We start from the raw sequence: 25,323 nt of genomic DNA, 5'->3' as shown, positions 1-25,323 counted from the left end.
GCTAACTGACATTGTCTATAGAAAATACAAGTCTTCTACTGACTAATGATCAAAAATCAGTTGAAATATCCTACCTACAGTAGAAGGGTGTAAATGTTGTTTTTATTTATTCAGATGAAGGGATGAGATAAAATACATTCCCAAACATTTCTAAGTTCTTTCTGAACTCTCACTGGCTGGTTTAAGTCTGCTCTTCTGCCCTAGTCTCTCCTAGTTGACCGATTGAAATGGGCTTCTCTTGGCTTTTTACTAAATTGTTTTGTTTGTCCTCAAACTAACTCTGACCATCTTCTGGTTCTTTCTCTGGCTCATTCTGTTTTCACCTATGCCTACCTTGCTATCTCTACAACCTGTCTCTGCAAAACTGTCTTAGTAAAAATTCCTTGATTAAAAAAGAGGGTAAAATCTTTCCCTCTCTGTCTGTGCTGCTCTTAAGTAGCCTCTCCTCTTTCCTGTTCTCTTGAGAGCTGGGCATATCCTATCTCTGACTCATTCTGTCAAATCTTTCTCTATTTCAACACTTTGTCTGAACGTCAATTAGGTATCACTTTCAAATGTGGCAGTTTCCTTGTATAAACTAGCTTTACCTTCATTGTTTGGGATCAAAGGTGTGCACTAAGGACATGTCTGTGTCCTGCTAGATCATACTGCAATCCAGACTGTGTCTACATTCCAGCTGGATTATATAGACCTGGAAGGTCTTTGGATATGATCCCTTGCCAGAGGGATCATATCCATGTTGCTGGATTAAAATGTCTCTACAGAAGAGGAAGCAGGTTTTACTTCTCAGTGGTTAACTTAGCAAAAGTTTAATATCTTTTGAAAATTTCCAATTACTTAGGTTAATAATTATTTTGTTGTCAAAATCAATCTTTCCCAGTCCTGTAAAATAGTACTTAAAATACTCTTCTTAAACATAGCTGATTTTACATGAAATTATTTAGGCCAAATTTAATAAGTTATAGTATTGTCAGTTTCACCCAATAGTTAGGTTGCTTTTTATTAAAATTACAGTCTAAGACCTTTATTATTCTAGTTTTTTTAACAGAGACAATAATTATTTTTCATCACTAGTAATATCTTTCAAACAATTGCACTGAAAATGTAAATGGGTTTAAAATAAAACATATACAAGAAAATTGCTTAATGGTATCTTCTCAAAATTTAAATGTACCAAATATTAAACATTATAAACATATTTTAAGTTTTATCATAAATAAAATTATGTAATATTGAGAAATTAGGCTTCATGATATTTAACTATTGAATATATACTTTTTATCGCATAAAGGCAGTCTTTACAACCACATTGTATTATGAGCTCAATGAAAATTATGTTCACATTGCCCTCTCTTATATAATGGCTATTTCCTTCTTTTCTATAATATTTTTTCATTTATTACTCCCTTGCTAATAAATCCAGCAGTTGTCTGACATCTTAATTAGGAGAAGCTTATTATATTATTTTACAACTTTCTTATTTATCTAAATTTAATTTAGTAGCCATTAAACTATTGCAGTTTTAGCTTACCAACTAAAATTTAAGTAGAATTAAGTAACACAGTTTTGTATTTATTACTGTTTCTATACAATATACAATTTTTTTTGTGAAGACAGAATTTTTCTGTGTAACTTGGTTGTCCTGGACTTGCTTTGTAGACCAGGCTGGCCTTGAACTCACAGAGATCTGCCTGCCTCTGCCTCCCTGAGTGCTGGGATTACAGGCAAATACCATTGCATCTAGCTCAAATAATTTTTAAATACAAAAGTCAACAGCTCCAAATATTTTGGATTAATATTATCTATGCATTAATATGGGGAGCTTTGGTTTATTAATGCTGTAAAAGACAAGTGAGGAACAAAAATACTTTTACAAAATCTTGGCCATAATTTTCTTAATTTAATAATTTAAGACATTCTCGGGCAGTAAATGCAATTGAAATTTTTGAAAAGCAATTTGGAAAAATTTCAGTCTAACATCACTATACAAACTGATTTAAGTGTACTATGAAATGTCTGTAATGAAAGTTTATATTTTCCTAAAATGTAACATCTTAAAGATGTAGGATGCTAAGTGCTTGCAATCCTATATTATAAATTTAACTCTTTCACTTCAAATTAATATTTCTCTGCTTAAATGCTGTTTTTTTTTTCCAGTTAAAGTAGTTGGCATCTGAATAACTACTTTGTTAAATATGTTAAAATGTTACTATAAACCATGACCCTAAGTTTAAAATATATAATACATACTTATAAAATATGCCAATATATGCTAGCAATATTTATCTATTCCCTTAAGGTGATGTATGATTTTCTGGTGGGGTTGGAAGAACAATCCCTATGAAAAAATCTGTGTAAGAATATATCTAGTCTAAATCCACCAAAGTGTGTCACTAGCCAAAAGTCATCCACACTGACCATTTTCTCCCCATGGTAAATGAGATACAACTTATGGTATTAATAAACTTGTTGCAGTTTCACTGAAATTCCTTAACATTCTATTAAATCAAGTAAACTTGAACTTGCAATTTATCTTCAGATTTTTCTGTGCTTCATTATTTCTAAAGTATTACTTATAAAGATTAGGTATTTTAACAGAACCTGAATTCGAAGTAAAAACAAAAATATCTTTTTGGTCACATAGTATTATGATTTTCTAGTCATTTATAAGTACATAAAATGCTTTCTCAGAATTGAGGAAAGCATGTAACTCTGTGTAAGATAAAAATAAAGAAAAAAACTATTATTTAAAATTTAAACACATTTTAATATTTTTAGAATAAATGCAAAATTACAAAAATACATGTTTAATTCTGTATTGATCATTCATTTCATGTAAGTTGTAACGAAAACGTTTTTACTTGTGAGAAAGCATATCAAGAATTTATGACAAAAAATTAAAAGAAACAAATATTATACTAAAAATAGAAATCTATAGCGACACCCAAATATTTTTGCACTCCTCGTGGCAAAATGAATAGACCTATCCTGAATTGTTGGTGAAACTCCATATTGTGATATTATTCATTAGAGTAGAAAATGGAAAGGAAGAAGAGATACACACACGAAAAGATTTTTTAGGAAGGTGAAGGTAGCACAAGCCAAGACTAGAAGCTAAAAATTATAAATTGTGGGTTCTCTGCTATGCTTCTAGACAGCCCCAAACCTAGAGGCACCTTCACCTGTGTCCCATAAGACTCTCCTGAATGTCAGCTCTGTTCACAGTCTTCCAGACTAATGGGTAGTAGTTGTAAGAAGCAAGAGAAAGTAGAGTGGCTTTGCATTCAGATTCTCATGCCTTCATGTGGAGCCAACAAGTAATAAATAAAGCTCTTATTTTCTGAGTTAATGTAAGACTTTACCAACAAAATTGAGAAGGGGTGATAGGTAATGCAGCCACTTAGATTTAGTTTTAATTATCCTGGTTGGCCATCATCCTTAGTTTTCAGACTTTTGTTTCTTTTCATGGATTCTTGCTAAGGCTAAGTAATATCAATGTGTCTGCTCACATGTGAATTACGAATGCTTGAAGGAAAATAATAAGAATGGCAAGAGATCATTTGAATTCCATATGCTTGTCCAAAAGGATTGTCTTTTTTTACATGGTGAGCATCTTGTAAAGACAAGAAGATATTCCACCTTAGATGAATCAAATCAGGAATCAATAGGATTTAGATTTGGGCTTCAGTTTTTGAGACCTGTCCCTCTTCTGGATACAGCATACTGAGGAAGGAGTCTGAACATCTCGTATTCTTGTTGAGTGCTGTGCTGTGTCTGTCACTGGTTCATCCTCCAACAACTGTTGCAACTTTACCATCTCTGATGGCATCAATTATCAGCTCCTGGAAATACCATCTTAAAATCTAAAACTGCATTTTCTGTATTTCCTCTTTCTATGTTATAACCTTAAAACTCTGAACTATCTTCACACTGTTTGTGTTTTGCAATAGGTTTGGTTGTATTTTGGTTTGTATCTTTATTACTCCCCCTAATCTCAGCAGGCTTGCCACTCTGAATGACTGATATATGCTAATGAATGTGAGCAAGTATTCTGATGCTTAATAGCTGGTAGAAAAATAATTCTCTTTTCCTTTGTCCAGTTTTTACATAATGAATTTTTATGAATTTAAAAAAAAGGTATAAATAAACATGTACTCTTTCAGTATATTCTATCCTCACTTAAGAAAAAAAAATCTAAGAAAAATCCAAAAACAATGATTTTGTTATTGGATCTAGAAATAGATTTCCTTCACTTTTCAAATTAAAAAAAAAAAAAGACCGTTTAATGAGTGTAGGACAAAGTTTTGATCTGTGCTTCAGAGTCACATTATGAAAATTTTTAAATCTATATGTCTGCGAGTATGTATGCCATATGTGTGGGTGCCAGTGAATGCCTGCACAGGGTTGGTGTTTCTTTGGAGCTGAAATAAGAGGCAGTTGTGAATCATCCCAACTGCCAGCACTCTGTCAGAGTGCAGGCAGCATTCCCAAGCACTGAGCCATCTCTCCAGCTCACTATTATGCTTTAAAAGTGTCTTTAGGAAAGAGGATATTTAATTATGTTAAGAACATCAAATCTAACATACAGATTGCAGCACAGCCCTTAAATAGTTACTGCAACAATGTTCTCTCTCCAGAAACACTGTGTTGATAAGAGGAATGCATTGAAACAATAATAGTAAAAAAGTGCTGTCTGTAATTTTTCTAAAAACAAAGTGTAAAGTAAATAAAATAAAAACTAAGTCAATCCTAAACATGATCAAATTTGCAGCCAATTTTTTTTTTCACTGAAGAGTTTTATATTTACATAGGTGGCTTTTCTTTCAGCAAGTATGAGGTTGTCATTCATATTACATTAGATATATTTTGGAATAAACTAAAGATGATGGTTGCTCATATGTCTAGCAGATCAAGCCCTCATACCTATGTTGACTACAAACATTACAATCTGGTTCTGTCAGTGCACCAGATCTATCTATCTGGTAAAATAATTTTCCCTCAGAGCCTCAGGTGATAGTATGATATGTCTCATTCATAGTTTCCTTGGAAACACTTTATCAAAAGTTTCAAGTATTTTTCATATATGCCTTGACTTTAGCTAAGTATTCCATTAGGTGAAACATTTATGAACTTCAATAAAGTATTTTTAAAAAAATGTGAAAATCAAGATATCTCTTTTTAAATTTAATTTTTTATTTTTGAGATTATAATATAATTACAACATTTCCACCTTTTCTTTCCTTCATCAAACCTTCCCTCTATCTCTCCACACTCTCCTTCCATTTCATGACCAAATTATTCATTGTTATTATATGCATTTATGTATTTGTATATATACTTAAATATAAACTGCTTCATTAGTATGTTACTTGGATGCATGCTTACCTTTTTAGAAAATATTTTAAGTGTAGAAATCAATAGAGGTTATTGTCCCACTTTGTGGACTGTGAGCCTCCACTGTCTGACTCCAGAAGTCACTAGAACTGGCTACTACATCTGTGCTTTCTAAGCCATCCCCTCATCAGGAGTCACAGGAGAAGACTTCTATATGTTGATTTCACCCACTGCAAACTAGTAGGATTTTTATTCAGACAGTGGTCTACCTCCAGCCCCCACTGAAAGGTTTTATGTTTTCATTTAGTTTTACCTTAAAAAACATAATCTCTAATGTATTTTGAAGTTTTCAAAATCTCAGTCTCTTCTTTTTGCAGTCTTGCTCCTCCTCTTGCCAGTGCTCCATGGAATCCACATTCATCTCTGCTCTGTGCCCTCCTTTTTAACATAAAACCATTTTTAAATGATGCAACCAGAGATAATTTTGTGGGAATGTCCAATAGTTTATCTAACTCATGAGAACTGCTTGTGATTGTACAGACATAATTATTATTTGGGGGCGTTTGGAATTATTATTTTGTAAAATGTTATTATAATTGACTTCAATAACTATGCAGGGCAATAATTGCTAATTACAGTCATCCCAAGAGCCTTCACTCTCTGTGTCCTAACTCTCATGCAGTTAAAAGAGGTCTTTTAAGTCCCTATTTTTCAATATTGGTTTCTAAAGGTTTTAGTTTATTTATTTTTGTTTTGATGTGTTGTATCATTTGCCTATTTGTATGTAAGTGCACCATCTATCTGTATGGTGTCAACAGGGGCCTGAATAGGACATCAGAGCTCCTGAAACTGGAATTACAAACAATTGCAAGTTACCAGGAGCGTGCGGGAAACCAAACCCAGGTTTTCTCCCAGATCACCCAGTGCTCTCAAACTACTGATTTTTCAGGCTAGGCCCTGTTTTCTTGAATCATTACCTTCATTTATATGATTTATACCAGAGTCTGGCTAGTGGAGAAGGGCATGTGAGGTGGGATTGGAATGACATCTATATTCTGCTTTGGGCTCTGTTCCTCCAAGGCAGCACAAAGTGTGTCTACTGCAAACCATCCATCCATAGAAAGGCTAGTCCTATGATGCACAAACAGAAATATGGAATTAACATCAATTTCTAAGTGTTTGTTTAGCACCCCTCCTGCTTTCCATCTTCTATATCCTTAGCACTCCTACATTTACTTTTATGTCATTATTTTTCCCTGTAGCTTTGAAATACAACCATCGATGTTCCTAGGTTTGGTATAATTCATCAATTGTAATGGCTGACTAAGATGATATTTTTAGTATATGCCTCATTTTCTGTACCCATTAATCTTCACATGGGCACTGGGACTGACTCCATAACTTGGCTTTGATGTGCAATGGATATGCATCTTTGATTTATGTAGCAACATATCCAAAATTAGTATAGAAGGATCATACAAAAGTTCTTCTTGTAATTATTTTGTTTACCTTCATTGTGGCTGGACTAATGAACCTTCCAATCAGCCTTAAACAGGGGCTCTTTCCCCCACCTACAGACTGCTGATGGTTCTTTTTTGTTGTTGTTGTTAATAGTCATTCTGATTCAGATGGAATGGATCTGAATAAAATTTTGCTTTGTGTTTTTTCAGTAGCTGAGGATATCAGAAAATTTTTCATGTATATTATGGCATCTGTTCTCATTTATTTAGAAAACATCTGTTCATTTCTACTATCCATTCACTGTCTGAACTATCTTTTCCTTTATTGTTTAGCTTTTGAAATTCTTTACACATTCTAGTTATTACATTCTTGTTAGAAGACTACTGGACAAAGATTTTTCTCTGACTCTGTCAGCTGTCTTTCACATGTTCTTTGGTTTTTGTTGTTACTGTTACTGCATTTCACTGCTCAATACTAGACTTGAACCCACGGCCTTTTTTATAGTAGGCACTTGCTAGATCACTAAGCTGTGCTCACAGCCCATTTTTTCTGCAGGAAGAATGTTATATATTTTAGAATCTTAGAATCTTCCAAGTACCATTTTTTTTCCTACTTGAACATATGAATATATTGTTTATTTATTTCCATGATTCTAGGTCTGTTTATTTCAAAGCAATGTTCTGCCAACTTTTGTGTCTAGCACTACAGATTAGGAATCTTGTGGTTTACTTTCTCTTTGTCCCCCATGTCACTGTTACTCTGACTCACTGCTGAAAGTGCTTTCATCAGCAATGCAGGCCATACTCTAAAGTTTCTCTTCTCTGGGACTCACTGACTTGTATGCTGGCAGAAGAAATTATTGACTGGGGAGAAATGACAGCTCTGAGTGTCCAGTCACTACCTTCAACCTGGAACTTGAAAATATAAAACAGGATCATCACCTCATCTCTGATTTCAGTTGATAAGGCTTCTGGCAAAGAAGCAGTGTTGATCTCAATGTAAAAATCTTGATATTTGCTCTATAGAGACAATTATTTTCTCTGTGTAAGTCCGTTCCTCACATACGTAGAAAGACTCTGCTTAGCCGTGTGTGTGTGTGTGTGTGTATGTGTGTGTGTGTGTGTGTTGTGAATGTTTTCTTCAAAGAGGAAGGTTGCCTTATATGTACAGGAAGATGTGTTCATGAATTCCTTATAGCTCCATGGGCACTTCTTTCCTGACAAGCACTCCATCATTTACTATTTTTAACTATTTGAGCTCTCTTCTCCCACTAAAGTAACTAAAAATATGATTCATTTGGTGTTATTTGATTCAATTTGGCTCATTCTTCTAAACTTTGCTTAATTTGGTATTAAGATGAGTAGAGATTAGAGTTTAAATAATAGGTCAGAAGAAGAAACCTTAACTTCTATTGAGCTATATTAATGTTGAGAGCATAACTTTGATTTTTCATCATACTGATTACTATATGTGTTTAGCTGAAAATCAGAAGTTAATGATAAGTAACCTTACTCAATTCAAGAATGTGATTGAAACATTAAAGTTTCTTGTTATATCCTTATCTAACCAGACTTTGCAATCTTACTGTACAAAGCAAACTCTCAAAATAGATTTCATGGATTTTGGATCCCAAGGCAAGAAAGGCAGCTTGGTCAATAATATTTTTGCTATGGAAACAAAAGGATCTGATTTTGGATATTCAGCATGCAGCTAAGCTGGATGAGGCTTCCTGTAATAGAGCCTTAGCACTGAGTGTAGGGGATGAGGCTGAAGACAGGCAAATTCTGCGGGCTCTCTAGCCAGCCAGTTTATCCAAAACCATAAGCTGTAGGTTAATTGATAGAGTCCAGATCAAAAATAAAGAATAGAAGTGTTGAGAAAGTGATCCTGAAGTTAACCTCTGGTTTTCATATGTGTCCACATTGTGAATTTATCCTCACACAGGTGTAACACACATAGACTTGTATAGAAATGTTTTATAGGCTTAATCCCTTCCCTCATTTATGATAAAGAAGAGTATTTCCTGGACTCAAAATCATGGCCTAGCTTCTGTTCAGCAAGTGCTCTGCCATTTGGATCTATGCCCGATCTCAGGATTACTGGATTGCATAGCATTCTAAAAAATAATTTACATTTACGAATCCAAAGGTCAAAGGGGAGCAAATAATGTTAGAAGAGTGATTCTACCTTGTGATCACGTAGAGTCATTATTCCTCAGTGATCAGTCACACTTCAGCAACATGTAACAACACTTTGAACACCTTCCAACATACCATTTAATTTGCTGTGGAGAAAGATGGCCCGGATCATACTGCTGCTGGGAGGAAGGACCACAGACACTGGTTCTGACTCACTTCAATATCTTCAATGGCACAAATAGCACAACAAATGATCCCAGGTCTCATTTCTCGTTGAAAATAGATTCATGCCCTTGAGACTTGGTAAAATCAATAGCTTTGGGTTATACATCTACAAACATTATTTTTTCAGTCCAGAGGGCTAGATATACAGTCTGGACAGACATGTTTTTAACATTCTGAGAAGTACTTTTAAGTCTATATTCAGGAGACAACCAAAGGGAATCTAAAATCTCGAGCTCGTGACTGAATAATAAGCAGTCAGTGCTCCATCAGCTTATCAGAACTCCACTGATTAATGTTAAAATTTTGAACTTTTGAAATCTTTTAATAATATAACAGCAGTATGGATGGGGGAGAGAACTTTGAAACTTTTTTATATGCCTTAAATCACTTTCTTATAGCATTACAAATTGCAGTTGCCAATATTAAAACACCTTCTTAGACCCTCAAACACTTTAACTTGCATTTGTCAACCTTAAAATACCTTCTTAGGACTGGATGCATTGACATCTTCTGTGGCCTGGTAAAGCTGCTCCCCCCCTCAGGGGGAAGTGATCAAAGAGCAAACCACTGAGTTTATGTCAGAGACAGTCCCTGTTCTCTTTAGTAGGGAACCCACTTGGACACTGTGTTGCCATGGGCTACATCTGAGCAGGGGTTCTAGGTTATCTCCATGGTTGGAGTGTCAGTCTCAGAAAAGACCTCTGGGCCTGGATATTTTTTATTCTGTTGCTCTCCTTGTGGAGCTCCTGTCCTTCTAGGTCTTTCTATCTCCCCCTTCTCTCAGTCCTGATGAGACATGATGGGCTTGGGTCAGATAGAAGGGAAGGAGACCCCTATCAGTGGACTGGGGAAAGGGCATGGGAAGAGAAAAGGGAGAGAGGACAGGATTAGAAAGGAAAAAGGGAGGGAGCTACAGCTGAGATACAAAGTGAATATATTGTAATAAATAAAAAACTTAAAACACAAAAATACCTTTTTAGACCTTCAAACACTTTACAACTTACATTTACCAACCTTAAAATATGTTCTTAGATCCTCAAACACTTTCTTAGATGCTTTCCTTCACAACTTTCATTTTTTTTATTTATTACAATTGATTCATTTTGTATCCTGGCTATAGCATCCTCCATCTCCTCCCAGTCCCACCCTCCCTCCCTCATCTCCTCCTATGCCCTTCCCAATTCCACTGATAGGGGAGGTCCTCCTCCCCTTCCATCTGACCTTAGTCTTTCAAGTCTCAACAGGGCTGGCTGCATTGTCTTCCTTTGTGGCTTGGCAAGCCTGCACCACCCATCTTCATACCTTTCATTTACCATACTTGAAACATCTTCAAGGACCCTCAAATATTTTTTTAGATCCTCATAACTTAAACTTTCGTATCCTCAAACCTTAGTTGAACTTCATAATTTTTTTTTTCTATCCAGTTATTTACCTCAAGGCACAGGTTGTTGTTTACTGGGAACAATCATTTAATGAAGGAATAGAAGAAAAGTTATATTGAAATATAACTTCAATTTGTTATTTGTGTTTTTGAACAAGAGATCTCCTACCTAGTAGTTTTAGCTAATGAATAGACTAATAAAATAACAATGGATCTAACAACCTATTCTCTGGTTTTTAAACTACTATTGCCTTAGCCAACAGGGGGATTAGAGAAGGCTAAATTGTAACCTAAATGAATCTTTGTATCAGTGAAAATGACAGAGATGACTAGTCCACCACTTAGAGAGTTGTTCCCAGCTCCTGTGGTTTCATGGCATCAGAGGCAGAGGCACTCTGACCATCAGGCACAGAAGACAAGATGCTGTTTCTGTGGAAGAACATGAGGGACTTACCTCACCTCATTTTCATCAATGTGAGACAGTAAATCTCCAGGTTTCCACTTTTGTCAACATTTCAGGCTGGGCCTTAGCAGAGGTCCAGTTGGGGCAATCTTTACCCAGATGTTAGTATACCACAATCCAGAGTTGAAGTCATCCATTGGTGTGTTCAAATCTTCATGGAGACCTTGGGGAGCTACAGTTAGAATCTCTCTATCTGTCAAAATAAGCCCACACATGTTAAAGGCCGGGTTTATGGCCCAGAGAACAACCTCAAACCCAACCACATCCACGATGGAACGATTCCCCTTGATCAAACCTGATTGGGACTTCAACATGGCAAGGGTCTACAGTCAGACTCAAATAGATGCGGGGGTGGGGAGGGCTGTCTCCAGTCAGCCACAAGGCAGCCCACAAATTTCTCTAAAGTAAGTCAGGTAAAGCAGGAGCAGGATGAGTCACCAGGGGTCCTCCTGGAGGACTCATAGAAGCCTTTAGAACTTATACTCCCCTGGACCCAGAAGCACCAGCTAATCTCTCAGCTGTCAGCCTGGCATTTGTGAATTAGTCAGCACCTGACATCCAGGGTAAGTTGCAGAGACTGGAAGGATTCAAAGTAAGAGATTGGCCGAGCTCTTATCAGTGGTAGAGAAAGTGTTTAACAATGTAGAGAGTCTGGAGGATAAACAGACAAAGGGGCTAGCCAAGATCCCTTGGCAGCATTGGCAGAACCTAATGAAAGAAATCAGCAATTAAGAAAAGTGGCAGATGGAACTGCAAATCGAAGGAAAGGCAAAGTTAGGCCATGATTACAAAAATATCAGTGTGCTTACTGTAAGAAGATGGTATACTGGAAAAATAAATGTCCCCCAGCAGAAAACCCCTCAGGGGTAAAGGTGCTGGAGCTAGAAGAAATGAGAGGCTAGAGCAGGTGAGGCTCTGCTTCTCTTCCTAGGTAACCCTAAAAGTGGAGGGGAGGCCCATCAAATTTCTGGTGGACACAGGGGCGCAACACTATCCTTAAACAATGCCTGGGTCCGTTGTCCCTCTCACACCTGGGTATGAGAGGCAACAGGATGGAACAATAATTATGGAATACTGGAAGATAGATGATTGGTCAACTTGGGAAAAGGGCCGGTATCCTTCTCTTTTATGGTCATCACCAAATGATGTTACTGCTTGTTGGGAAGAGACTTACTGACTAAAGTAGGTGCCCACATCCACTTCAGTCCAGCTGGAGTCTCTGTGACCGTTTGGGAAGGAAAAGCCATACCAGTCCTCAGCATGGCCTTTGTAGACCTCACAACTCTGAGGAAAAGAGAGAAGCAGGGGAACTTGTTATAACATTGGATCCAAGAGATCCCGTAAGCCTGGGCAGAAAAGGAGGATTTGGACTGGCCAAATACCACAAACCCCACCACTACCACCACCACCATGCTGGTACAGCTGAAGGCCTATGCAAGACCAGCCTGCATCAAACAATACCCAATGCCCAGAGAGGCCAAGCTGGGGATTGATTGGATTGTGCCCCCACATCAGGCACTTAAGAGACTTAGGCATCCTAGTCCCTTACCAGTCCTCCTGGAATACCCCCTGCCACCAATCAAAAAGTCCACCTCCACTGAATAGAGGCTAGGGCAAGAACTCCAAGAAGTAAATAAGCAGGTTGAGAATATTCATCCCACTGTTCTTAATCCATACAACCCTCCTCAGCGCTTCCCCTGAGCAGGTATGCTTCACTGTCCTGGATCTCAAGGACACATTTTTCAGCCAGACACATTTTTTTCAGCCAGTCCTTTTTTGCCTCTGAATGGCTAGACCCAGATGGAGGATACAGTGGGCAGCTAACCTATATACAGCTCCCTCAAGGATTGAAAAACTCCCCCCAACATCTTCAATGAGGCTCTCTGTAAGGATCTGAGTGAGTACAGGCAAGCCCACCCAAAGAGCAGTCTGTTGCAGTACGTAGATGACTTGCTAATTGCCCCCAAAACCCTGGAGGCCTTCAAAGCTGCCACTGAAGAACTCCTCAGAACTTTGGGAAATCTAGGGTGTCAGGTGTCTGAGAAGAAAGCTCAGCTCTGTCAGCCTGACGTAACCTATAGGGGATATATTCTCAAGGGTGAAATGGGTGTCTGTCAGAGTCAAAAGAAATGAGTCTAAGGATCCTCCAAACCACCAAAGGCCAGGTGTAGTGAGGGAGTTCCTGGAGTTGGCTGAATTTTGTAGACTGGATTCCTACATTTGCTGAATTGGCCTGGCCCATGTATGAGGCAACCCAGGGAGGGAAGACCTCATTGTAATGAAGTGAGGAAATGGAACCTTATTAGAGGCTCCAGCACTGACCTTGCTGAATGTCACCAAACTGTTCAGCTTGTATGTGGACAAAAAGAAAGGAGTAGTCAAAGGTGTCCTGCACAGTCTCTCAGGCCCTGGAAGAGACCAGTGGCCTATTTGTCAGAACCACTGGACCCAGTAATGACTGGATGGTTCCTGTATGTCCAAATAATATCGACTACCACCTTGTTGGTCAAAGACAGACATACTAACCATGGGCCAGACCATTAAAGTGACCACACCCCATGCCATCAAAGGAGTTCTCAGGCATCTGACTGACAGGTGAGTGAACAACGCCAGCTTAACTCATTAGTAAGCCATGCTCTTGAACCTTCCCAGAATCTAGTTCACCACCAGCAGTACCTTTACTCCTTGACCTGGACCTGGATGGTCCCTTCCATGACTGCTCAGAGATTCTGAGTCACCTACAAGGGACGAGACTGGACCTTAAGGACTCTACCCTTGAAGAAGCAGAATTAATGTGGTGCAAGGACAACAGGACCTTCAACAAAGACAGCAACCCATATGCAGGGGCTGTGTTGACCGCCAAGGATTCAAACGTGTGCAGAAGTCCTGCCTCCAGGTATGTCAGCCATAAAAGCTAAATTGATAATCCTGTCTAAGGTCCTACACCTAGGCCAAGGTAAAAGACTTAATATCTACACTGACGGATATGTCTTTGCAACCATGCATGTTCATGGCACCATCTACAAGGAAAGGAGGTTTCGTACTTCAGAAGGAAATACTGTCAGAAACAAATAGGAGATCCTAAACCTCCTGCAAGAAGTTTGGATGCTGGAAAAAGCAGCAGTCAAATAAGCCCTGGATAGCAAAAGGGAGATCCATCCCTAGAGGAAACAACCAGACCAACATAATGGGATCAAAATTTGCCCCTATACTTTAGCATTGAACCCTTCTGAGACCAAGAACTCTAGGACCCCACCCCTGCTACCCAACATAAAAGTGGAACTCCTAGCTAAACTTGATGAGCAAAGGTTTCTTTCTTCCCAAAAAGCTTTGTTCTAGGTATAGGAGTGCCTCAGGCCCCAGCTGCCAGCAGTTTATGATAAAACCCATGCCACATGGGTTCCAGCAGGGAGACCTTGTGATCATCAAGAGATACCAAAAAGGGATGATGGAGTCCAGATGGATAGGACCATACAGCATAATCCTGACCACACCAACAGTCGTGAGGGTTGACAGGGTCCTGGCCTGGATACACCATTTCTACATAAAGCATGTCCACCCACAAGCAGACCAGACAACTACATACCTGAGGCCAGCCCTAAACTGTGGTGAGCTATTGCTCACCCACGAGATCTCCCCAAGCTCAGGATTCAAACATTACCTTCCACACCCTCTGCTGCTCCTTAGGAAAAGGACTGGAACAATGGTGGGTAGACAAGTTCTCATCAGGACCCTAAAAGGTTTCTTCCACCAGTCAAATGATCCTCATGACTGCTCTGCTCAGGGATCACGTTACATTGGACACCAACCCTGCACAAGTTGTTACCATCAAATGGATATTCCAAGGCCCTGAGATTTTCCTGTCTTCTACCTCCATCTTTGTGCCCTGGCCAGCTCCATACAGAAATGTCCCTGTGAATCAGGACAAAGAGAATGCCTTGGCAACTTGCAGAAGCAATTGCCAAGAACAGCAACTAGTGACCAACCAATTTTGTGTTTGCCCAGGGACAAATAACTATGGAACTTCTGGAGGGATAAGAAAGTTCTTTTGCCATAAGTGGGGTTGTAAAACCAATGCCCCATGGGTACACACTAACAGGGATCTTATCCAGATAGGCAGAACAACAAACAGGCCTTGACTTGATTGGGAAAAGGCAACATCATATCCATCTCAATAACGGTGAGGGGACTTAGGAGCAGATGGTGAGGACAGAAACATTTGAAGTCTGAGGTTATACTGGTCTGGAAATAATGTGGGTTTCCTCCTTCAGATCCAGAATCAAGTTGTCCCAGCCTGTCCTCCCTACCTAGCTCAGGTGATGCTGTCCCCAAAACTACAACCCTGGCCTTGGCTTCAGGCACCTTCTTCCTCATGGACCCAGTCTTGCCTCTAGTTCTTATGCACCTCCATGGGGCCTAGAATACTTCCATTTTAATTAACTTAATTAATTAAAATTAATTAATTAACTTCACCTTTAATTTCATTTATTCTTTCACTAACCTCACTAGAGAAGATTTCTGGCTCAGTCTGGTTCCTAGGCCTCCATACTACACTGGCTGGATCACCACAGGAAGTTTATCAACTCCTTCAAAAAGCCACCAAGGTGGTCCTAGGGAAAGCCCACAGTCCTAACCCTTCAAGCCACGACTGGAAAGGGACAGTGTGTGATGGGAAAAGGGGGAAAACTAAATAGCTTACCTCACCTTAAACATTTTTGTAACCATACTATTGCCACAGATAACGGCAATTCCTACTTTGTGTCCCATCACGAGCTTAATCCCTTGTATCCGCCAACAGATTCTCCAAAATCCCAGCATGTGCATTTTGTTTACGTTGTTTCCTGAAGTATGTCACCTTCCTTTCTGCTCCTATAAGGAGATGGTTCCAGATCATCAAAGAGAAAAAAAGGATTTCCCAGTCTTTGCTGTTCTCCTCATGACGTTAGTTGGCTCTGGCACAGCTGCAAGAATCAGTACTGGTGGAACAGCCTAAGTTAAAGTAGACCAGACTTTCCAGTCATCATATAACCTTACATGACCTTGCTCAGTTGGAAACATTTATCAATCACTTAGAGCAGTCATTAGCCTCACTGGCAGAAGCAGTACTACAAAATAGAAGAGGAATAAACTTGCTCTTCCTACAACAAAGAGGGCTTTGACAGACCCTCAGAGGATGATGTTGTTTTTATAACAATTCAGGCAATTGTTAGAGAGAGCCTAGCTATGGTCCGGTCTGCAAGAGCCTAGAGGAGAGAACAAAATTTAGACAACAAAATCAAAATTGGTATGAGGCATTATTTTCTTGGTTCCCCTGGCTGACTACACTGGTGTCAGCACTGTTAGAATCACTAATGTGTTTCGTCACATGTGGACTCTGCATGATAAACACACTAGTGAAATCTCTGCTAGAGTGCATTTCCACAGTTCAGCTTATGATCTCAATATGAACATCTCAACTCCATCATCCAGGAGGCAGTCACCCATGTGGGCATATGATTCAGCACACAGTACAACTCAAAGAGGGAATGAGAGGACCTGACTAACTCCATTTTGTGCTTGATCCTCATTATAAGACCAGGCCTGATAGAGGCCTGACTCCAAGAGGTTATCATTTCTAGGGCAGACCATAAAAATCCTCCCCACAAGGGGCAGCCAATCAGAAGAGAGGGCATCTAGGAGATAACTGCAGGTAAGTGGAGAAAACTCATCTCAAGACTGGCCATCTGTGCTTGTTACCCTTATGTGGCTTAGGTAATCGATCTTACAGTTAAATCTTTAAGACACAAGAATGTTGTCTGCTGGTCACCTGGGCAAAAGCCAGTCAAAAACCAACCCACATAAACGCCTTATTACCTACCAATCAATATTAAATTACCTAACACCTTCTGGAATTCTCCCTCTTTACCCATAAAAAGGCCTATCAGCTAACATTACTGAGTTCACCATTTTGTAAAGTGGCTGTCCCCTGCATGCAAGATTTTTGCTTTCCTGAAATAATGACACTCTTGCTGATTGTGTATGTATCTGTGCAGAGATTTTTGACTTAACACTGACCTTCGTAAGAAGATCAATTATCACTTTAAATCAAAATAGTTAAGATAACTTCTTACAGTTCAACTTGATATAGTCAGTCTCTCATGAGATTTATTTCTTAGATAATCTTAGATTATGGAAAATTGAGAGTTACCTGTCTCATACAGTAAGGGTTAAAAATAAATTAAGTAAAAAGGTAATAGAATAATTAAACATGTTAATTCCAGTAATTATTTGTTCATAATCAAAGATGATAAAATAAAAAGAAAAAGAACTAAATTTAAGTTATCAAATTAGATATAAAATTTAGACTAAACATTGTTGAATATTTGAAAATATGTACAGCCAGACTGCCAACAGGTTTCTGAAGTTACTACTTTCTGTTAAACAACATAGATTTCTTCCTGCCCAGGTTAGAATGTCTAAAATCAAGCAAACAAGTGACAACCGAAAATGAACAGAATGAGCTAAAATAGGACCCTTTACTTACCTTTGGTTGAAGCATAAACTTGTACAGTCATTATGGAAAACATTATGTTGGATTTTGATGGCATTTACATTGAATCTGTAGATTCCTTGTTGTAGGCTCACCATTTTTACTATCTTAATCCTACTGATCCATGAACATGTACCTTTCTTTTTGATATCTTCTTTTTTGATAGATAAAGACTTCAAAGACTTGAAGTTTTTATCATTCAAGTATTTCACTTGCTTGGTTGGGGTTATCCCAAGATTTTTTTTAAATACTATTTGAGGAGATTATTGTGAAATGTCTTGTTTTCCTTATGTCGTTTTCAGTCCATTTGTCATTTGTATGTGTAAGGGCTACTGGAGTTTGGAAGCTAATTTTTATCCAGTTACTTTGTTTAAGTGTTAATAAGCTGTAGGAGTTTCATGGTGGAATTTTTGAGGATACTTACATGTACTATCATGTCACCTTTAGATACAGATACTTTGACTTCTTCGTTTAAAATTTGTATCCCCTTGATTTTCTTCAGTTGTTATTGCTCTAACAACTTCAGGCACCATACTGAATAGGTATGGAGAAGGGGACACCTTTCTTTTCCATGATTTCAGTGGAATTGATTTGAATTTATATCTTACTTGATGTTGGCTATAGGCTTGCTAGAAGTTGATATTTTTATATTTGGGTAAGTCCTCTGCTCCCCTAATCTCTTCATCACAATGAGGTTTTAGAATTTTTAAAGGCCTTTTCTGCATCTAGTGAAATGATCATATGTTGAAGATTTTATTTTACAAGTCTTTCTCTTGCTTGGTTAGAGTTATTTCAAGATATTTTATATTTGAGGCTAGTATGAAGGGTGTTGTTTACCTGATTTCTTTACTAGTTCACCTGTCATTTATATATAGGAAAACTACTGATTTGAGTTAATTATGTATGCTGCCACTTTGCTGAAAGTGTTTTATCAGGTGGAGAAGTTTCCTAGTAGAATTTTTAAGTCATTGATATATACAATTATATTATCTAAAAATAATGATGTTTTGACTTCTTTGTTTCCAATTTATATCCCCTTGACCTCCTTCACTTGTTTTATTGTTCTGGCTAAAACTTCACATACTATGTGGAATAGATATGGAGAGAGTGGACAGCTGTATCTTGTCCCTGATTTTAGTGGACCCGATTTTATTCCTCTCCATTTAATTTGATGTTAGATATAGGCTGGCTGTGCATTGCCTTTATTATTTTTAGGTATATATCTTATATCCCTAATCACTCCAGGGCTTACATCATTAAGGAGAAAACATGGACCAGCACAGGAGCCTACCACAGAGGGACTCTGAAAGACTCTACCCTGCAGGGTATCAAAGCAGATGCTGAGACTCATAACCAAACTTTGGGCAGAGTACAGGGAATCTTATGAAAGAACGGGGAGACAGAAAGATCTAGAGGGGACAGGAGCTCCAAAAGAAGAGCAACAGAACCAAAATATCTGGGCAGAGGGGTCTTTTCTGCTACTGATACTCCAACCAAGGACCATTCATGGAAACAACCTAAAACCCCTGCACAGATGTAGCCCATGGCAGCTCAGTGTCCAAGTGGGTTCCCTAGTAATGGGAACAAGGACTGTCTCTGACATGAACTCAGTGGCTGGCTCTTTGATCAGCTCCCCATGAGGCGCTGAGCAGCCTTACCAGACCACAGAGAAATAGAAAGACCACAATGTAGCCAGTCTTGATGAGACCTGATAGACTAGGATCAGATGGAAGGGGAGAAGGACCTCCCTTATCAGTGGACTGGGGAGGGGCAGGGGCTGGGAGAGGGAGGGTGGATGGGATTCAGAGGGGGCTACAGTTGGGATACAAAGTGAATAAACTGTAATTAATAAAAATAAATAATTTTTTTTAAAAAAGAAATGTTAGATTTTGTCAAAGGCCTGTTGTGCATCTAATCACACAGATGATCTGTGATTTTTATTTTTGTGTTTTGTTTATATGGTAGATTACATTTCCTGATTGCTGTATATTGAATTATCCCTGGTTTAAAACCTACCTGTTCATGTTGGATGATGTATATGATTCAGATTCAATGTATTTTATTGAATATTTTTTTGCATTTAAGTTCATAAGGGAAATTGGTCTGTAATTCTCTTTGTGTCTTTATATGGTTTGGGGATTAGGATAATTGTGGCCTTTTCAAATGAACTCAGCAGTGATTTTGTTAAAAAAAAAAAAAAAACTTTTTTTCAAAGAATCTTTGTTAACTCTTCTTTGAAAGCCTGGTAGAATTCTGTGCTAAAATCATTTGGCTCTGGGTTAATTCAGGTTTGAAATTTTTACTGACTTTTCTATTTCACTAGAGTTTATAGGTCTACTTCAATTTCTAACCTAATCTTTATTTAATTTGAGAAGTGTTACCTACTGAGAAAATTGTACATTTCTTTTAGATTTTCCGGTTTTTTTGGAGCACAAAATATGTCCTTATGATTTTGTGGATTTGCTTGGTGTCTGTTGTTATTTTCCTTTTCTCCTTTGTATTTGTAAATTTGGATATTCTCTCTCTTTTAGTTTGTTTGGATAAGGCTTCTCTATCTTTGTTGATTTTTCTCAAATAATCAGCTTTCTGTTTCATTGATTGTTTGTATTGAGCTCTTTGTTTCTATTTTACTAATTTCATCCCTCAATTTGAATATTTCTTGTCATCTACTCCTCTTTGGTGTGTTTTTTTTTTCTTATTCTACAGCTTTCAGTCCAGCTGATAAGTTGCTAGTATAGATCTCATCCTTTCTTTTTTCTTTCTTTTTTCCTTCTTTCCTTCCTTTCTTCCTTTTTTCTTTCTTTTTTTTTATAAAGGCACCTTTTGCTATGAACATTCCTCTTAGCACTGCTTTCATTGTGTCCATTAAATTTGCTTATGCTCTGTATGTATTTTCATTGAATTTTGTTTTGTTGTTGTTGTTTTGTAGGGTGTGTGTGTGTGTGTGTGTGTGTGTGTGTGTGTATGGTGGGGACAGGTTTTCTCTGTGTAGTAATGACTGTCCTGGACTCTTTTTGTAGACCAGACTGGGAGGGTAGGAGGGAGGGGGCTCCAGTTGAGAACTGCACTGGGAGATCCACCTGACTTTGTCTCTTGAGTCCTGGGATTAAAGGTATACACCACTAATGCTAGGCTCATTGAATTCTAAAATGTCTTTAATTTCTTTATTTCTATCTTAACCTATTTTTCATTCAATAGAGTTGTTCACTTTCCATGACTCTGTAAGATACTGAATTAATACATCTTTTCCTCTGTGAACTAATTTTTATTTTAGGAACAGAAATATCACATTACCTGACTGTATATGTGTGTATGCATATATAATTTGTATGTTGTTGTATATATACATATACAATGTGTATAAATTTGTGGGTTGCTATATACAAATAACAACATTATGAAAGTAGGAATCCTGTGTTTGTAAGTGAAGCTTTTAAGTTTGAATTTAATATTCTCAGTAGCTATACAATTAGACATAAGTGAAGGACACAAGGATATAATTTATTTGGTCCTGTACTGTTTCTTTCTGGACCATAAGTAATACAAAATTATGTAGTCCTTGAAACAAGAGACATCAGTCTCCCAGCTATCAACAGAGACATCATAATAGCCAAGCAGTGTGTAAGGACAGTGAACAAGGCCTTGTGCCTGTATTATACTTATGAGCCATATGAAACATGAAGGATTTCCATTGCCCACATTTTATTCACTAAGGTAATAAATTATATTTTTTTGTTTTCATGCAAAACTTGAAACATTTTAATATCCATTTCAATCTGACCCTAGTATCCCAGTACTGCCTTTCTGTTCCATTCTGTTCTTACTACAATGTACATACCACTCAAAATGTCCTTTCTAGTGACAAATGTCTATTTAGACACCCAGATGAAATGCTACTGTTTTGTAGACTTCTAAAATAAGAGAGCTAAATGCCAATTCTCCCTGATTTTCATACAGCTTTGTTACTATTTCAGCCCTTATTAGACAAACTGCAAAAATTGCCATTGTAGATTAGAGACAACATAAAGACTATGTCTACATTATTATTTATTGTATTTTGCATATCCAAGAACAGAGTTTAAAGGAAAGTATTCAAAATTGAATGTTGACAACATTTTTTTTTAATTTAACTAGACAAAAATTAATGTAAATATCAAAATTGCTTTGGAAATTAAGCTCTAATATAACTGGAAAACCCCTACTAAAAAGTCTGTTCTTGGCAATATTAACAACTTCTATCAAGAGTTATTTTCATTTTCAGGATAACAGAATTACAATTATAGTCTTTGGAGTCTTTAGAAAATTCACTTTAAACTTACAACAAACATACAAAAGAAAGTTTTTTTTTTTTTGCTTCTTACAAAAAAAAATATTGTTCACTCTAGATTATATAGCTGTAGCCATATCAAATCCAAACTTAAATATTATAAAATATTTAACAACATAAAATACATTTCAAAGAAAATTTGAAGTCAAGAACATAATATGTATTATTGGTAGTAGAACACTGTGTACTACAAATAAATTTAGATTGTATTTGTATTGTGTGATCACATGACAAAAATCAGTAACAAAGAAACAGGTCATCAAGTTTGAAAACGTTTGCAGGTGTTTACAGCTGTTGAGTGATGAAATCACAGGTGTTTGCACACATTTAATCCATCAAACTAGTCTATTAAAGTACATTCATTTACATATCAAACATTTTTCAGTATCACTTTTAAACATGAAAGAATAATATTGCCTAGGAAGCAACAGCAGGATTATGTCAGCTGTTATAAAAGTAGACATCTTTGAGGGAGGGGCAATAGTGGTAGTTGAAACTTGTTCAAACTAAATGTAAAAGAGAAAAGAGATTAATGTATTTGCAGATGGGAGCTTTGCAGGGCTGTCCTCTGAGAGTCTTTGCCCAGCAAGGGATTGAAACAGAAACCTAGAGTCACTGTCACACAATGGGCAGAGCATTGGGAGCCTTGTAGGAGACTGGGGGAGAAGGACAGAATGGCTCAGAGGGAACAGGAGATCCACAAGATGACTAACAGTCTCAACTAACCTGGGCGGGGTGAGGGAGGAAGTACACAGTTCTGATGAGACTGGATGTGCAGGGGCCGGTAAAGTTAATAACTAAGTAAAAAGAATTTTTTTTAAAAGAAAACAGATCCAAAACTATATCCAAATGTAGTCAGAAAAGTTTGAATACTGAAGCTTCCTTCTGAATATAGAGTGAGAGCCACGAGTCTGAGAATTAAAAATATATTCATTAATGAAAAGTGTAGTCACAGAAGTTCAAAGTGCATTAATATGGATCCCACCTATGCTCTTTGGGTGGATGATACCTAAATGAACATTGGTACAAAGTCCCAATTTATTTCTAATATCAGAGATCAGACCTCTACTCTCGCCTGATGCGTCTAAAACAAAGAGGGGAACTGTAGAGAGCTGTGTAATGCCGCACCTTAAAGATGGAGCTGGTTTCCGCCTTCCACCTTCCCTATGGTGAGTGCTCCCTGTCACAAACAACTCCATATTTGGCTAAGGCTGAGGATCTGGCTTGCTTCCATGTATATGGACCTATCTGCATTGCCCACGAGGCATGCTGGGGTTGGCTACCCAGAGGCTATTTTAAGCTGTGGGCTGGCTTTCCCCAGTGTCAGAAGATTGTTCAAGCTTCCTGAATAAACTGCATTGAGAACAACAACAACAACAACAAAATCAGAAAGAAGGAGAGGAGGACCTCCCCTATCAGTGGACTTGAGGAGAGGCATGCATGCAGAAAGGGGGGGAGGGGGGGACCGAGAGGGGAGGAGAGAGGGGCTTATGGGGGGATACAAAAGGAATAAAGTGTAATTAATAAAAGTTAAATAAAAAATAAAAAAAAACTGACTACCTTATAACTGCCTATATGAGAAAGGAATGGTCTTCAGCTGTTAGCATGTTCAAGAGATGGTGATATTTTCATGAGGTAGAGTCTAATGGGAAGAAGTTGAGCCAATATAGTTTTGCTATTAAAGGGTATTTATAGACCCCTCTGCTTTCTATGTCAAAGTTTGTTTCCTCAAAAAGGGCAGGCGATAGAACCTATCTTCGTTACATGTATCTACCAAGATGCACTGTGCCTGACGAGTCAAAGTCATCTCTGACTATTGCTCAAACCCTGAGCAAAAGTAAGCTTTCTTCACTTTAAGCTGATACCTCATAAATTTCTAGTGTCATCAAATAACTTACTGCTGTATAGAGATGGAATGTGAGGCCATATCCAGTGGTCTCTGGTTTCTTTGGATGGTATCAGCAGAAGAAGCATGCCTCAGCTGTATGCTTGCCTTACTCATTCTTGCTAATCACCCTTTACTGTTTATGCTTAATCAGTATTCCTTGTCTATATCTTGAGAAACTTTTCTCATTATTGACTCAACACCTACATGGATGATCTGCTTTCAACTATGATGCATAAGGAGTGCTTAAGGACCCCAGCACAGAAGAAATTCAGAAAATATACCTTAACAAAAATTGAGGAATAAAAATGATAATACTGAAATGAGTTGAAAAGATTATTTCAACACAGAGGATATTTTCCTGTCATAATTTATTTTGTTTACTAAGGCTAATACTGTTTTTACATTACCTATCATGGAAAAATATATATATTTCAAAGAAAAGAAAGTATTGCCACTAGGCAGAAATATTGGGCATATAGTAGCTCTGTGCAGCTGTCTCCTCTGAGGATGGTGACCAGGTAAAGACTCTAAGAACATAGTTTGATTGTCTTGCCTCTCAATTAGGTTGGATGCAAAATTCCAGAAAGAGTGACTATAATAGCTATTTTTTCCAAGACCCTTAGAGACAATTTGATTCATAGCTTTCTTGAGTGTTGTTTTTTTAAAGCTTAAAGAAGATCAGCATCTCTGGCCATTGTTTCTCAGCCTGGGAGAATTCCACTTGTTTTTGAGATTTTGGTTTAGAGTGATACACTAGACTCTAGCTAATAGGAGGATTTCATGGTTCAGATGATATAGACATTATCTTGCCAACCTTACTAATTCTGTTTTTATTGAGTTTGATTTTTATTATTTTGAGAGGTGTTATTTTAAATGTTTACTTATGATACTTTTTCAATCACTGTTTTAATTACCTTTCCTTGTTTTCTAGAGCATAAGGAGAAAACTAGCTCTTTCTGCCTAAAGCTAATGACTTATTTCAAATTAGTAATTAATTTTCTTGCTAAGCTTGAAATGAACTTGCTGAGTATTACAGCATTTGGGACTCAATGCAGTTCAGCTAATTGGAGACGAAAATTTCCTTCAAATGCTTAGACAGACAAGAAAATGCTCTGGCAAATACTCTCTAGAGTATGCTGGCCAAACTTGGCAGTTGTAGTTTCCTTCTTTTAAGAACATGCCATTTCCATGTGACTTGGGACTTCAAAATTAGGAGAAAACTCAACAGTGGATAAGACTGGTCATAATAACCACCTTCCTCTCCAGGGGCCAAGGGAGCTAAACTGCCCACAGACTCAGGATGCTTTGCATTATGAGAAAATTTAACCCCAGATTACTTTTTTTTTTTATCATTGGTGGATGATTTAATATTCAATATATACAGGCATGAGGCACAAAAGCAAAATAAAATCAGATAAAAAAGAATAAAATAAAATTTCTTTTTTTTTAAATCATGGATTGATATTGCATATATGTTGTCCAATTTCATTTTAGTTTTTTTAATTAATTTATTTTTTTCATCAATTACACTTTATTCATTCTGCATCCCCCCATAAGCCCCTCGCTCCTCCCCTCCC

The 25,323-nt window shown here is 37.6% G+C and overlaps 1 pseudogene; it reads left to right on the top strand.

Moving 5' to 3' along the window:
* The first annotated feature begins 13,529 nt into the window (after window positions 1-13,529).
* Window positions 13,530-25,323, top strand: part of LOC110540406 (histone-lysine N-methyltransferase EZH1-like) — a 35,228-nt pseudogene continuing 23,434 nt past the window's right edge.

This window comes from Meriones unguiculatus, chromosome 6 (genome assembly GCF_030254825.1).
Source record: "Meriones unguiculatus strain TT.TT164.6M chromosome 6, Bangor_MerUng_6.1, whole genome shotgun sequence".
In the NCBI taxonomy this organism is placed as follows: Eukaryota; Metazoa; Chordata; class Mammalia; order Rodentia; family Muridae; genus Meriones; species Meriones unguiculatus.
Note: the sequence above shows the minus strand (reverse complement) of the source record. Positions and strands in the feature narration are given on the sequence as shown.